The following is a 14,882-nucleotide window of genomic DNA, read 5'->3' on the forward strand; positions in this document are numbered from 1 at the left end:
TAATGTGCATGCAGTGAAAACATCTGGAAAGCTAAGTGCCTGGTATCAGAGGGAGTGAGCCACTTCAACACTGCAGAAGCACAGATAAGCCTCCGCATCTGTATGCAACAGTTGCAGAGAGGACAATGAACATATCTTTTTTCTATACTTGCTAAGTGTTACAGGACAGGTTTCATCTCTATAACCAGTAAACATATATTTGTGTATTTCAGAGATTTGGGACAAACTTCCTAGCTGAAAGAATATAAAGCTTTATTCACAGTCTTTCTAAAGAGGCTGTGGATTACCCTTCACAGGCAGTGCTCTGAACCAGATTATATACAGTATACACAAGTATACAATAGATCCACTGAAAAAAAAAATAAAGAGCTAATTAAAATTGTTTTTTATCTCAGAGCAGGGGACAGAGGAGGGAATAGTTCATGGAAAGGCACGCATTTCCCAGATACACTGCTTATCAAGCCAACTGTAGCACGAAATTGCAGATGCCATAAATTCCTGTCTGGCACAACCTCAGCCAAGACTGCTAGCAAAGCACTGCACTGCATGATACAGTTGTGAAACAGTGGGATTCATCTGAACATTTTGCTGAGAACATTTCTTAAACGGCTTGAAGTCACTCTGACATCACTCTAACACACTCAAGTCACTTAGAAGCCCCTAATTAATGCTAATGTTAAGAAAAATAAACTCCTCTTCTAAATATGATTATATATGTATATAAAAACAGTTCCCCTTATTACTAGAAAACATTCTAGCTCTTCATTTAAGGTTCTGTCTGTATAACATTAGTGTTTAAATTATTCTGTTATTCTTGCTAGGTTTCTGCTGTCACCTCTTGGAAAACTGTGTATCCATCCAGTTTTACCAATACCTTCTGGCATAAAAGCTAAGAACTATCAACCTTCTCATGACTGTAACTCAGAAAAGGTATAAATATACTGAAAATAAGTTTAAAATTATTTAGATAATACGTATGTCCACAGTAAGAAGCAGTCCCTACACCATCAACCTACACAAAGATGAATACATGGAATTCTCTTGCTGAAGGGAAAGTTTACTATCCAAGACTGATTACATAGAGACAAAATAATAATAATAATAATTTGAAAAAGGTCATCAAAATCTCTGTCTTTCTACCAGGTCCCTAAGAAAAGTTCCCCAGTGAGAAGATGCCTGGCTTAGTCTGCTGCCACGCACATCACCTGTATTTGTATCTTTCATAGGATTTCTAATATGTATTTGCTTTTATTTAAAATATATATAGTAGACAGATGAACATCAACTTATAACACAGGACCAAGAGCAACTTATAATCACTCATACCATCCTTCTAGTACTGGAGAGGGTATAGATCTAAAGAATCTGTCTGAAGAGAGAAAAGGGGCTTTGCTCAAGGCACTTAAAATTACCACAGCGCTAAAGAAGTTGTAGAGGGTCTAGTGGGAAAGCAGCTCTGTGGTAGCTGGGGAAAGACATCCGACTGATGGAGGAAAACAAGCCAGCAGAAGATTTTACTCGGTGACATTTCTCTTGCAGTCCTACACCATCCCCTAAGACAAAAAAAGAAAAAGTATATCTATAGGATCTGTAAGAGAAGAAGTGTGGTCTAGTGTGAGGCTAGTGGAATGGCCAACTGTGTTAAATCACAAGTACAGCTGCCCAGACCTTGCGGATCCTATGTGATTGCCCTCTCCCTGTTTTCTGGGAGAAAAGCACAGTGTAATCTCCAGCTACGCTGGTCTTGTTAAACTCCTGGCTGAAAGGTGGTTATGTCCAGTTCCTATTAAGCAGCCCCTTGTAAAATGACATGAACCAATACACACAAAAACTAATTGTCAAGAAAGGTGGGTGACAGACAGCTCTAGAAGTCTATGTTCTCATCTGACCCTGATAGTTTCCACCCATGTGATCGCAGAGAATCTTTTCAGTTATAGTGCCTGTCTTGTCCAGCTGCCCTGTCATCAGTATGGGACAGGCTGTAACCCACATGCACAGGGGGCTTTGCTGCTCTGCAAGCTGAGCACGCTTTCACGACTGCCAGGACAGACTGACTCACCTGATAGCCCAAAGACAAAACAGTGAGAGAGCATCTCATCTCTTGAAGGCCATGTCTTAAACATCTCCATCATGCTCCTTTCCTTCTGCCCACAGCTGAGCAGGATAACAACAGCCCTGTTAGACTTTTCATAAATGTAAGATTCTTTAATTTTCCTTTTTTTTTCCCCTGCTTGGCACAGAGCATTCAACCTATGGACTTATTGAAACACTTCTATGTAAGACTGAAGAGCAGCAGCAGCTGCGAGGACCAGGGTCATGACTGAGCACCCATCCCAGGCCTTAGGAGATTGCAACATCTGTGCATCCACCGAACACTTAAACTGGACACCAAAACGTTTGCAGGATGTTGCCTCACATCTGGAAACCCACTCTGAAAATATGGGTTCTTCACACTGCGGGAATTCTTCACATTTTGAACCCAGTGCAGCAGCTGACACTAGCTCAGCAGAGAACCAAGCCTGCAAAATAACTCCCTTCCCATCAGAGGTCCAAAAAGGAGCTCATATAAAGATAAAATAACGTTTAATAGCATACAATAAAAGATGCGCAAGCTCCTTGCAGTTCAGCACGTTATCTCCTTCCTCCCTCCCGCACCTTCTTTTTCCATTTTCAGGCAGCTTTTCTTCCATTTTCTGTTGTTAGCTGCTGCTGCTGCTGTCAGCCAGCCTGGGGTTGCCTGTGCGTCTGCCACTGGGAACACGAGCTCTCAGCACCGGTTTCTCAGCTCCTGCCTGTGACTACCAGGGCCCAGAAACAGCAGCAACAACTGCAACCAATAAATAAATAACAGCAATATGTTTGCATTCCCACACAGGCTGGCAAACAAGCCACAAAGGGAAGGGATTATAAATCTCCATTCCTTCAATTTTTGGCCTAAATTTTTGTAAATTCCAATCGCTCCGCTAGCACGGCACATTATCTGGTGATTTTTAACTCCCCTCCAACAAAACATAAAGTATTTGGAGGAGTTAAAAAGATGAGAAAGTCCTGGTTAGACACAGCAGAGCTCATTTCATCTCACTTTGCGGTGACTTCTTCGTTTGCTTGATTAGGTGGGGTTTTACTGGAGTACAGTCCCAATAAGAGGACTGTTAGCAGCTGTTACAGACACAAAGACCAGAGCCTGTATTGTCTGATCAGAAAATGGCAGAAATCTTAAAACCAAACCAAGAAGCGATGGTTGATCTACAGCACAGATTTTGCTTGCTGCTGTGCTCCACGCTCTTTTGCTGAGTTCAGCCCAGGATTACCTGAGACATGGCCATGGAGAGAAACCCAAAGTCAGGCAGGTTTCCCCAGCAGCCCACCTCCAGCAGCCAGCTTCCTCCTTGCCCCCAGGCACTTTCACCTGAGAGAATCCCCAGGTTGCTTCCTGCAATCTCCAGCAGGAAGGTGAACCATCGAGTCCGTCAGCCTCACCCCTCCTGGTGTGCCTGGCCACGAACGAGCAAAGGTTTCGAACGCAGAGAGATTGATACCCACGAGGCAGCCTTTTCCTTGGTGCTGACAGATTGCCATTTAACCAGCGAGTATGGAGAGCAAGTGTTGCTGTCCTCAGTCACCACGGAGAGACAAGGTTAACATTTTAAGTGATGGAGTAGCACGCTGTAGACCCAGGACTCCACGCCACGTTTGAAACCCCTTTAATTTCAGTGATGGATACAGGGAGCTCACTTTCCAGGCTGTGAACTCCTGACAGCTCCTCAGTTTAATACATCGGGAAAAGATTTACACCCCCACACAACCCCCATCCACCTGAAGGAAAGAAAAACATATATTTGGAGGAGACAAAAGAGGAGGGGAGGTATTTTATTACCCTGGATGTCTTTTACAAGGGAAGTATTTTCAGCCATCTGCTCTAATTATTCCTCCTGTATTGGCCACCATCTCCATGCAACAATAGAAATAATTATCTCCTCAAGGGCAAAAATAATAAAAAAAAATATTTACAGAAACAAACAAAAGTTGATTATTTTTAGCTCCTAGGGAAAAAAAGCAACAACAAGCTACTTCTTAATGAAGGAGCAATTAGGAAGGTGGGGAGAACGTTTATAATTAAAACAGACAAATTGGTGGAGGCTCCTCCCGCCTACACATGCTTGAAAGAGATGCAAATCCGTGTTATTTGCTACAGTCAGAGGAGTTTGTGTACAAGACACTGCCCAATGCCCCAGAAAGCCGAACCTGTCTCTTGGCATGATCCCCTTGCCTCTCCTGCTTTTAGGACATCCCTGTGCCAGATTAACTGAAAACTGTTCACCACTACTGTAGTTGTATGATTTCCATCGGTGTAGCTAGGTCTTCCTCTGCACAGCCTGCACCCCTGAGACAAGGATGCTCTTTCATCCCACTCTTATAAGAAGCGTCCTGCATGCACTACAGCACTCAAAGAGAAAAGTGTCCTTTTGTTGATACAAATCAAAACCAAAAGATGACTTTTGCAATCTCGGTTTCATTCCTGGCAGCAGACAAGGAGTCTGCTAAAGGAGAGAATGAAGGCATATATACAGCTTCATGGGAAAGAGGGATTAGGGCCATCCCAGAGAACGGTAAGGAAACACACACTTGCTATCAGCAGCTCGGTACAACACCTTATTTTGAAAATCTATGTATTTAGACATCCACACCAAAACAAGGAGAAATTATTGACTGTGCTATGAAATCAAAGAATGGCCAAACTCAAGCTGTTTGAGGCTAAAAATGAATGTAGAAATTCCCAAGGCTTCTCCAAGCATTCCCAGAATGGAGGCTACCATTTAATCCTCATTACAAAACCCACCACCTGACAGGGAAGAGCCGCAAACCAGCACACTGTGAACCATTCTCTACTCTAGGCAATTCACCTCCTGTTCCAAAAAAGGGCCAATTTTCACTACAGAAAAGCAAACAAGACAGAGATTAACAATTACCAGTGTTTGCAGGGTCTCTCTTGGCCAACTGAAATAATTTCAGAGAAGCTGCCTCCAGACATTTATGTAGCCTACACTGAGTTTCTTTGGAAATCAGGGCTTAATTTGTCTGGTGGGTCATACAATGGGATTGGCAATCTCTTAAAAGCATTTGATTCACGTGCACTTCATTAAGAGTCCTCCAGCTTTGCCATTGCATTCCACATTTCCAAGGAGGTTTCTCAGCTGGAAGTGAGGGAGCAGAAGGAAATGAAAGGAGCACTTCTGAAGATGTTTGCTATGGGCATCCACTTCAATCCCCTTTGCAAAAGCATCACTTTCACCTCTATCATTTCTATTCACTTAAATATGGTTCCATTTGGAAAGTCCTTTGAAAGAACCTGACAAAAAAGAAAGCATGTTTTGACTTCTCTAGTTTCTGCAATCCTTCCCTGAAAGAAAGGCAGCCTTCTGGGTCCCAGTAATTTTTCAGCATCTGACCCTGAGAAATTCCTCACCTAGTTCAATTCCACAATGTGATTCCTGAAAACAATGTGGCCTGACCACGGACGTACTTCTTCCCTGAGGGCCAGCATTAAGACAGCCCCGATGCCAGTTCAGAAATGAGTAATAGGGTGGTAGTTTTTAGATATTGGTAAAAACTGGCTTGGCAAAACAGTAAAGAAATTTACAAAAACCCAGAGGGATGAAAGGAAGTTCCCCTCCAAACCACATCACAGCAGAGACCACCTGTGCTTAATTCAATGGAGCAGACGCTGGTAAACAAACTGGTCAACAAAGGTTGATAGATAATGGGACGTCATCTTCCAATAATTCAGAAAGAAATAATTTTTTAAAAATGGTTGTGCTCAAGTCACAACTCACTAAGTAGCCAAACATATGTTAAAAGTCAGAAGGAAGGAAAGACACTGAGAGAACTATACAATAGGAAAAAAAAGAATGAATCATTTATACCAAAATCCAACACTACCCTCAAAGCAGACTGGAAGTAATATACTTATCAATAAACTAAGGCTGGCAGAGTGCTTCTGACCATCAGTGCCGTGAGAGGCTGTGAAGAGTGATCGCTTTCCCTTATGAATTGTGGTAGAACAGGCATGGACCATCACCCAACAGACCTTTTCCAAGGCCAAAAGATGCTATTTTTACGTCTGTCTGCATCATCTGTTGCTTGTTTTTACCCTTTACTCCAGTTCTAACGTGTAGGTGACATTACCCTAGCCAAGAGAAGTTCCATCATCAGTGACTCCCAGAAGATTTGATACAGCATGGATCAAGGTTGAGCAGGTGGCTGGGCATGAGGACCCCTCTCCTATACCTTTATCTCTTAATAAGATTGCCTGTACTCTGAATTAGAAAGAAATAATTGTTCATTCTTTTTTTCCTTTTTTTTCCCCTCCTTAATTTTAGCTGTCCTGCAGGAATCTTTCTGACTTCTGCTGAGTCGCACAAGCACAGAAAGGGAAGAATCTGGCTGGGCATGTTCTCTACGGGACTGATGAATGACCTAGTCTCTCTCCAACTATTACAGGATAAATCTGTTTACACACAAAAAATTGACCTGGGCCAGTGAGGTGGGACTAGAACCAGGAAACTGGCACGTCCCAGAGGTAAAAATGCATTTGCAGCCAACAGCATTAGTAACTCAAGACCATAAACAAGCCATGCTGTCATTAATTACTCAGACAGGGGCAGCCGCAAAAGCAGTGAGAAGACCCAAAAGCCAACTGTAAATAGTTCGTCTAGCTGATTAGTTCAGAAAAAAAATGAGTGGGCAGTTTCAGAGGTCAGAGCCCATGGCACAAGTCAGTCTCAGGCCAATTTGCAACTGGACAATGGCATGAGAAAGAGCTTAATTCTTCTCCTTAAAAGCAAAAGAAGAAAATTTACCACCAAAAATAAAACACCAAAAAAAAAAAAAAAAAAAAAAAGGAAGGCTTTTCCAGCAGGGGAGTAATCACTGCAATTTCCAAGCACAGAAGGTAAGGCTCTTTGCACCAGAGGTATTTAATTAAGGACACGGAATATTAGTTTGATCGAACGGTGCTTTCATAGGGAGGGCACTGAAAAGACATCGCTGTTGGGGGGGGGGGGGGATGCATGTCCCAGATACAGCACGTATCAGCTGCCTATACCCAGGCAAGAAAACACACCTGAATCCAAGGTAAAATACCAAGAATTGGGGGAATATGAGCAGCATTAAACCACTCCATAATTAAACAAACCATGGGAAGGCCCACGTCTGTTTACCGCACTCACATAAGCCCCAAAGCGTTGTTCTCAGCTCTCCTGGCTTTTTTTTTTGAAGGTTATGCTGGGACGTTGATCCTAGAATCAGAAATCTTAATTTCAAAAATAAAGGAAAGCACTGTGGAAGCTAAGGAAATATCTTGGAGCACACCATAGCTTATTCTTGCTGTGGCAAAATCTGCCCATGGTTGCTGGCAAAGAAAAAAATGCCCAGGCTGCACTTCAAGGGATCAAAAGGTCAGTGCAGGAGCAGCAGCTGGTGCCCCGATGTCTCAAAAAACACTGAGATTCACAAGAAGAGATGGGGAATGCCCACGCCTGGGTGGCAAACTCAAGAGGCAAAGAGGTTCATACTAGGAAATTTTTTGGAAGTCACTGAATTAGAGAAGCAAAACAGAGGCACATATTAGAATCTTCTATGCACCTAGCAAGGATGCTAAACTGATGGAGAACATTGTCTCTGGTGGAATGAACAGCAAAATTCCCATTTGCTTCAAAAAAAAAAAAAAAAAAAGAAAAGAAAAAGAAAAAAAAAAGCTACAATAGTACTTTTTAGCAGTTTAGTTCAAAACATCACAGAAAGCAGTAGGCAATCTTTCTCTACAGTAACTCATTGCTAATTCACAATAACCGTCCTGATGTTCATTTATGGCCTGATATTCAGAGACAGTTTATTTCAGTGGAAACTATCCCAACATAACGTAATCACAAGCCCAACTTGCATGAAAACCCGGTGCATGCAAATACATCAGGGAATTCAATGCAATCGTCCCGTTCAGATACAAGAAGACTGGTCTTCCCTTTCCAAAACACAGTTAAAGGGCACACATAATTAACACATCTCTCTAAAACAGTGATTTCTCAAAGACTGAAGGCTTCCAAGACAAATTATAAATGGCAGTTTAATGGTAATGAGCAAATTGTAACATCAAGTTGTTTACACAAGCGGAATAACCAAGCCTGGTGACTGTGCTGGACTTTGCAGCACACACTGTGCAAATATTGTCTCACAACTGAATAAGAATGAGTTACTTTAACTAATCTGAGAGCAAACATTGCAAATAAAGAGATTAGCTTAAGCATTTTCTAACCACCTGCAGGAAAAGAAATCAAATTATGTGCCTGCATGTCAGCAAGAAGGATTTCTGAGTGAGCTCTACTGCAAATGGGGGGGACACGAGTCTAATTCACCCCAGTAGTGCCAGTGAAGATCTGATGATGGGTTTTTTAGTGATCAGGTGGCAGAAAAAAACCCTTGTGAGATTCCCAGATCAGCTGCCAGAGTGGGCTAGAGGTCAACGTACTGGGCTGGGATCCAGTCCATAACTCTCACGTAGCTCCTAGTGGGAATACTGCTACACATCCCATCACTGCTCCAAGCCTGGTTTACAAGGGCTTTGCAATGATTTACCAGGCCAAGACTGAAAATGGCTTTGCTGCTTGAAGGCTACAACTTAGCACATGCTGCCTTTCTTTTATCACTTATATATCCTCTCTCAAACAAATAAGATGACACGCTGCCCAACTTTAGCACCTTCCATCTATATACCCCCCAAAAACATGGTGGAAAGAAACCTGTTAGGAAAATTATTGGTTGTAATCCCTCTCTATTTGAAGGGAAAACCGATGTACTCGCCAGTACCTTGCTGAGCAGGATTACGTTGCTTCATTATCCTGTGAGGAAAATTCATGTCTGGCTGCAGCATGCCTGGGTTCTGCTGAATCACTGCAGCAGCTTCATCAAAATGTTTTGCTGGATCATTTTCACTTGTCTAAAATGTATTTTTAAAGTAAATTCCACATTTGAGAGGGAGAACATGGATGGCATGAGGAAATGGCTTAAGGCTATAGTCCATCCCAGGCTAGGATCTGATGCAGATTATTGGAAGTTTTTACTCTGGAATCTGCTTTCTTGCTCCAGTGTGGTACCCTGAATAGAGGTAGGGAAGTCACTAAAATCATCACTTTATCTGACAGAAGTGAAGTCCTAAAGGGGGGTAGAGATTAACTGTCCTGGCATGCTTTAATAATAACCATCACTTCCAGCACTGGGTGCCAGGGTCTGCCATCCAGCTACCGAGTGCCACCTAAAACACCCTATTAACTTCACTAAGGTAGTATAGTATGTATAAAAAAAAAAAAAAAAATGATAAGTGCAAGTCAAGTAGTCAGAATCATGCATTGCAGAGACACGGTGCAATGAAGACAAAGCCAGGCTGCCTCAGCGGTGCCCAGGGCCAGGCCCAGAGGCCCCGGGCCCAGCCTGGAGCCCCGGCAGCTCCCCCTGCCCCTCAGGCAGCACTGCTGGGCTGGGCGGGTGCCGGAGCCCTGGCACAGGCTGCCCCGAGAGGGGCCGGGGGCTGCTCCTTGGAGAGCTCCCCGAGCCCAGGGACGTGGGGCTGGGACGTGCAGCCTGTCCTCCAAGCCCCTCACTTACTCTGTGCTATAGGGGTGCAGGATTTGGCACTCCCAGCAGCCCGTGAGACCTCCCTGCTCCTGCCGAAGTGGGTGACAGCAGCCAGACTCCTGAGACAGAGACCAAAGCCTTGCGCTGCCCTTTCAGTCCTGTACCTGCCCAGCAGGGAGAGGGTTTCACCCTGCGTGGCTGTTATTTCAGTAATGCGAGCTTTTTAAGCGACTCATCCTAATCTGCGAGCTTTCAGAGTCCGCTTTCAAATGCAATGTCCTGTTTAGTTTTAGCACATCAACAACATGCTTTCTTAGCCTATCTGTATGCATTATCTAGTGCTGTAATGTATCATGTACTGAACTACAGCATCATTACAGGTAAGTGCTCAGGTTTAAATGCAAACATAATTGCATAATGTGGTACAGCCAGGAAGAATAATGCAGGAAATAGAGCCAGCTCCATCTGATAGTGCAATCTGACTGGAACGCCGGCCGTTCGGATCAAACGCGCAGCCCAGATGGGGCAACCAAGAATAAAAGTGCTTTGCGGTATCTTTATTGTCATCATCAAAAACACTTATCTGCCAGAAAGGTAAAAAGGTGAAGATGGGACTCTTACAGAAAAGGTCACACAAGCAATAGGGGAACACTGGGTTATGGTGGCTGGGGAGATGGCACTCTTTAGCAAAGGCTACCTTTGCACCATCACTGCAAAATGAATTTTCCAATTCCTAATGGGAATCTGGGTGTTAGGTACCATTTAGAAGACTGGGCACACCATTTCCCTGCTATTTCCCAGCAGACAAAGGTGTCTATTTAACTGCAAGAAATCCAGATAAAGCCCAGGGTCCTTATGAGCAAGGAGCTGTACAAACATCAGAGATCATTCCTGATGCAAGAAAACTTACAAACAAGGAGATATCTAGAACACAAATATGCACTTTATTTATCATATAGAGTTAAAATTAGAACTGATTCTCAATGGAACAGTGCTATCTTTTTTTTTTTTTTTCCCCAGTGGTTTGAGCTGCCAGTGACACACGATAGGCAATTTCAGCAGGGGTGCAGACAGCACCAGGAAGTCTGAAACCAGCTGAAGTTCATTTAGGAAATTTTGCACTGCATGGCTGTGCCATGAGCAACCACGCCTCAGCTGAAGAGCAGCATCACACGCGCTACGGGACATTAGCCACTCTTGTCATTTCAAGAGATTTCAGCCCAAACTTCATTTTAATCAGATAACAAGATGAGAGAGTAGCGTGACAGAGAACCTCTCGACCAACACGCCACATGGCTAACTGAGAGCCCTTTGAGTTCAAAGTACAAACTGCTGCTGTCTGGGCTACAAAGCCATCCCTTTGTCTTTTCGGGGCTGTAACAGCTCATCTTTGTTGGGAGCACAGATCCCCTGCAAATGTGCTGTGCCTCTTTCACTATCTGCCCTCCCACACACATGTTTGTGTGCCTGTTAATCACTTGGCAGGATATAATCCAGAGTCCCAAGGAGCTTTGCTGGCACATCCACGTCCCAATGCATTCAAGTGCTTATGGATGCAGATGGGTACCAGGTAGCATTTTCCAAAGGCAGACTTGACTTCAGGAAGAGTTGGGCATCATATTTAGGTACATACCTGAATGAGTATGTATGTACAGGAGGTGGAAGTAAAGTGCCTTGGTGCAAACCCCAGAGCCCTGCCCACTGCTAGCTATAACCACCTGGAGGAACCTGTCCAAAATTGTCACCCTTTGATGTCTGCATCTCCCAGAGGTGAAAATGAACACCAACCAACTCATGGCCATGCTGGTAACCACTGAATGCTGTCCTTCCTACATGGGAAATCTCAATTTCTGCCACATTGCCTGAGCCATCTCAGCTTTGAAGCTTTGCCCCAGTTCAATGGGCATTCTTGGGATTCAAGACTAGAAGAAGCTAAATTCCAAGATAAGGAAAACTGAGAAAAATAGACCTTGGGTAAGCCATCTCTACAGTTAATAGAGAATTGCCCTCTGCCAGCTGATTTGCATCTCTTTACTCAGTTTTTCATAAGTCAGCCTGAACATCTAAGCCCATTCATGATGTTCATGTACACACATGCCTGCTGGAGATCTCAGGGAAAATCTGTCCTCAAACCAAAAGCAAAATCTACATCTCCCACTCACCAGACACAGGTTAAGGCAGGAGGAAAAAGGCAAATAAATGAGAATTAAAGTGACAACGAAAGAGCAAGAGTGTGCATGAAAGACAGAACCACAATCCCTAAGCGAATAAAGCTGAGCCTGACCCTTGATCAGAATCCGAGACCCAAAGAAGATGTGTGAAAGCAGGAAAATAAATCAATAAGCAAAGCGGCAATCTCTTGCCTCAATTTTATCCGAGGAAGTCAAATTTACTGAGCTCCTCACAAACTGTCTTTGGCTAAAATCACCGCTAATGAGCTCTGACATTTGAAATTTAACTGAATATGAGCTAACAGCTCCCAGCCCTGCACCACCCATGAAGTTAACTGGGAATATTTTGTTCGTGCCGTAGACAGGCTAACTGCCTCTTTATTGAGGAGAGGCAGCATTTGCTGAAAAGTGTTTATAGCGTCCGCCTCACCTGATGCCTCCCTGCCCTGGGACGTCTGCTTTTCTTCATGGGGCCTGCAGAGCACTAGGTCCCCTCCTCTCCTTCCCATCAGGATGGTAATTGTTTGCTAGTTTTTACGAGGCAGCCTTACGATCCCTTAATGAAGTCCTTTGCTCTGCAGCCATTCCCAAGGACAGACTGGGAATGAGGGGTTTCCATCTACGGAGCTGCCAATCAGGGAAACGCACCTGGCACTTCCAAGGGGTTGTTAACTCAGTCCATCGCCCAACTCATCGTGAAAACAGCCTGCTTTTACTGGCAATCACATAAAATTAACCCCTTTGTTAAAGACAGAATGAAGGCTCTTAGATATACTGTGGCAGAGTGTTGAACATGGTGGTTTTTCCTTCTGCTGCGACATTTTTTTAAATTATGTTCCTTAATAAGTGTTTCTGAACTGAATTAGTACAGGAATTCAGTCATCCTCCAACTGTGTACCTCTTTCGTGTTGTTTAGAGTGGGGAAAGACTTTGCCATAACACCAGCAGTTACAAAACAAGGAAGAAAAAGCAAATTAACAAAATAAATAAATAAATAAATAAATAATACAAGTACTACTTATTCTTATTCTACTCCTTTCTCTAAAATCTTCACACAGAAGAAATGATACAAGTGATCTTATGGCTCAAGTCATGGCCAGGTACCAAGCTCAGCTCTTCAGAGCTACATCCCTGTAGGAGTGATGCCTTTAAACCAGCATCCACCTCACATTGAGTGTCATATATGACATAGGCAATACATGTCTAGACTACAACCTAGCAGAAAATATTGTAGAAACTAAAAGAGAAGGAGATCCTGGCCCACTAGAACCCATGCCTAGTCATAACCAGACCATCTGAGTTGCTGGCTTTGCCACTGCTTATCCAAATGAGTTAATATCACAGATCTCAACAGCTTTGTATACCCACAGCAAGCTTTTGTTCTGAATAAATGTCTGGGAACAACCCACCAGTCAAGAGGAGAGACCTGCAGTAAGGTGGAGCCACCACAGTACCTCATACACACTGACACACATAGGCTCAGCATTCTGCAAGATTAAATCCAATCAGTTTTAATGTAGATGAGGGATCCAGGGCATCAAGGGGTAGGCTTTAAATGTGTTCAGAACTGGGAATGAACATGTCAACCAGGGCCTCAGTGCAGCACCCTCAGGTGCCTAAATTGAAGCACCAAAAATAAGTAAATAAAATAAATACATAAAACAAAATAATCTATTATTTTTGTTTAAGGCTAAAAGGAAATGTGCTCTTTTCCCCAGATCTGGCATTTCTGTGCTTCATGCCAGGAGTTGTCTCCACTGCCATGGTCAAACCCAGTCTCAAATCTTTATGCTTGACCAGTATAAAGATAGCCTCTCCTTCCATGGTCCAGCTGTGGCCAGGGCCTTTCCAGTTCCCCCACTATGTCCACACTATTAAAATCTCCCAGCTTTCAAAATGGGTTAAACCCTGCCCAGCCAAAACAGGCCCCAGAAATATCAAGTGTAGGACCACTGCTTCACACGTGGCTGTAGGACCATGCTTCTCAGAAAACTCCTGCGTGCAACATCAGGTCCACTGGATTGCTCTGTTTGAGACTGGAAGAGGACACAAAGTTGGATGGTGACACAGAGGACTTTGTCAGGGACAGAAGAGCTGCCAGAAAATATCTTCAACCCACACCACACCTAAGGAGGGGCAAGACCTTCTCATACATTAAATCACACCCCAACTTGGGAGAAGAACAAGTTCAGGCCATGTGTGTCTCCAAGGAGCTCTGCCCTTCCAATCAAATTCCCAATGGGGAGATGAAAAAGCTTCCCTTTCAGCTCATCCAGAGACCAAAGCTGTGCACCCATGCCCCCAGCCATTAAACACCCCCAGCCCCTTCCCCCAAGTCAAGAACAAGTTCCACAGATGGAGAAGCAGGGTCACGCTTCCACCACAGGCCATCCACCCCCTCCAAACCTTCCAAAATGCCAAAGGAGTCAATTAGAGTCTGTCATAATTAAACAGGAAAGTGGCAGCAAGACTCTGTGCCTGGGAGCAAGCACAAAGAAAATTTGCCTGCAGTCCCTCAGGAAGGCTTCCCCGCACCCTCCTGACCTTAACTCAGGCCTTCTCTGGGTGAGGGAGGGGGAAGCCTTTCTTTCTGTCCCCCTCAGCAGTGCCTCCAAAATGACACTTTTCACTCTGAATCTGTGTTTCTTTCCAGGGTGGGGAGCAGGAATAAATAGTGGGGGAAGAAGGAAAGCTGTTCTCCCACTTGATCCTAATTTCACACATAATAAATAGGAGTGGAAAGGCATCGGTGTGCTGAGGGTTATGGGGTGGTGGCACCCCATCTTGGGGGGAATGTCCAACAGGCCTCTGGTGCTACAGCGAGAGGGATGGGGAGAGGAGGGCTCCCTGCAAAAGCACATGCAATTTAGGAAATAATGTCTTCTTATACACTAGAAAGATGATAGGATGGGGGAAAAAAAAAAAAGCTATTCAAAAATGAGGCAAAAAGAGAAGAAAAAAGTATATAGTTCAGCCCTTGATTTTTTGAGGTGGCAGCAGAAAAGGAAAGGGTTAAACCTCAAATCAGGAAGCAAAAAGTTAAAGCAAAAAAAAAAAAAAAAAAAAAAAAAAAAAAAAAAAAAA

At 43.8% G+C, this 14,882-nt stretch overlaps 1 protein-coding gene across 9 annotated transcripts in view; it reads right to left on the minus strand.

The window, feature by feature from the left end:
• Window positions 1-14,882, minus strand: part of PKHD1 (PKHD1 ciliary IPT domain containing fibrocystin/polyductin) — a 253,587-nt gene that overhangs the window by 171,312 nt on the left and 67,393 nt on the right. The window lies entirely within an intron of this gene.

Source organism: Oxyura jamaicensis, chromosome 3 (genome assembly GCF_011077185.1).
Source record: "Oxyura jamaicensis isolate SHBP4307 breed ruddy duck chromosome 3, BPBGC_Ojam_1.0, whole genome shotgun sequence".
NCBI classification, from domain to species: Eukaryota; Metazoa; Chordata; class Aves; order Anseriformes; family Anatidae; genus Oxyura; species Oxyura jamaicensis.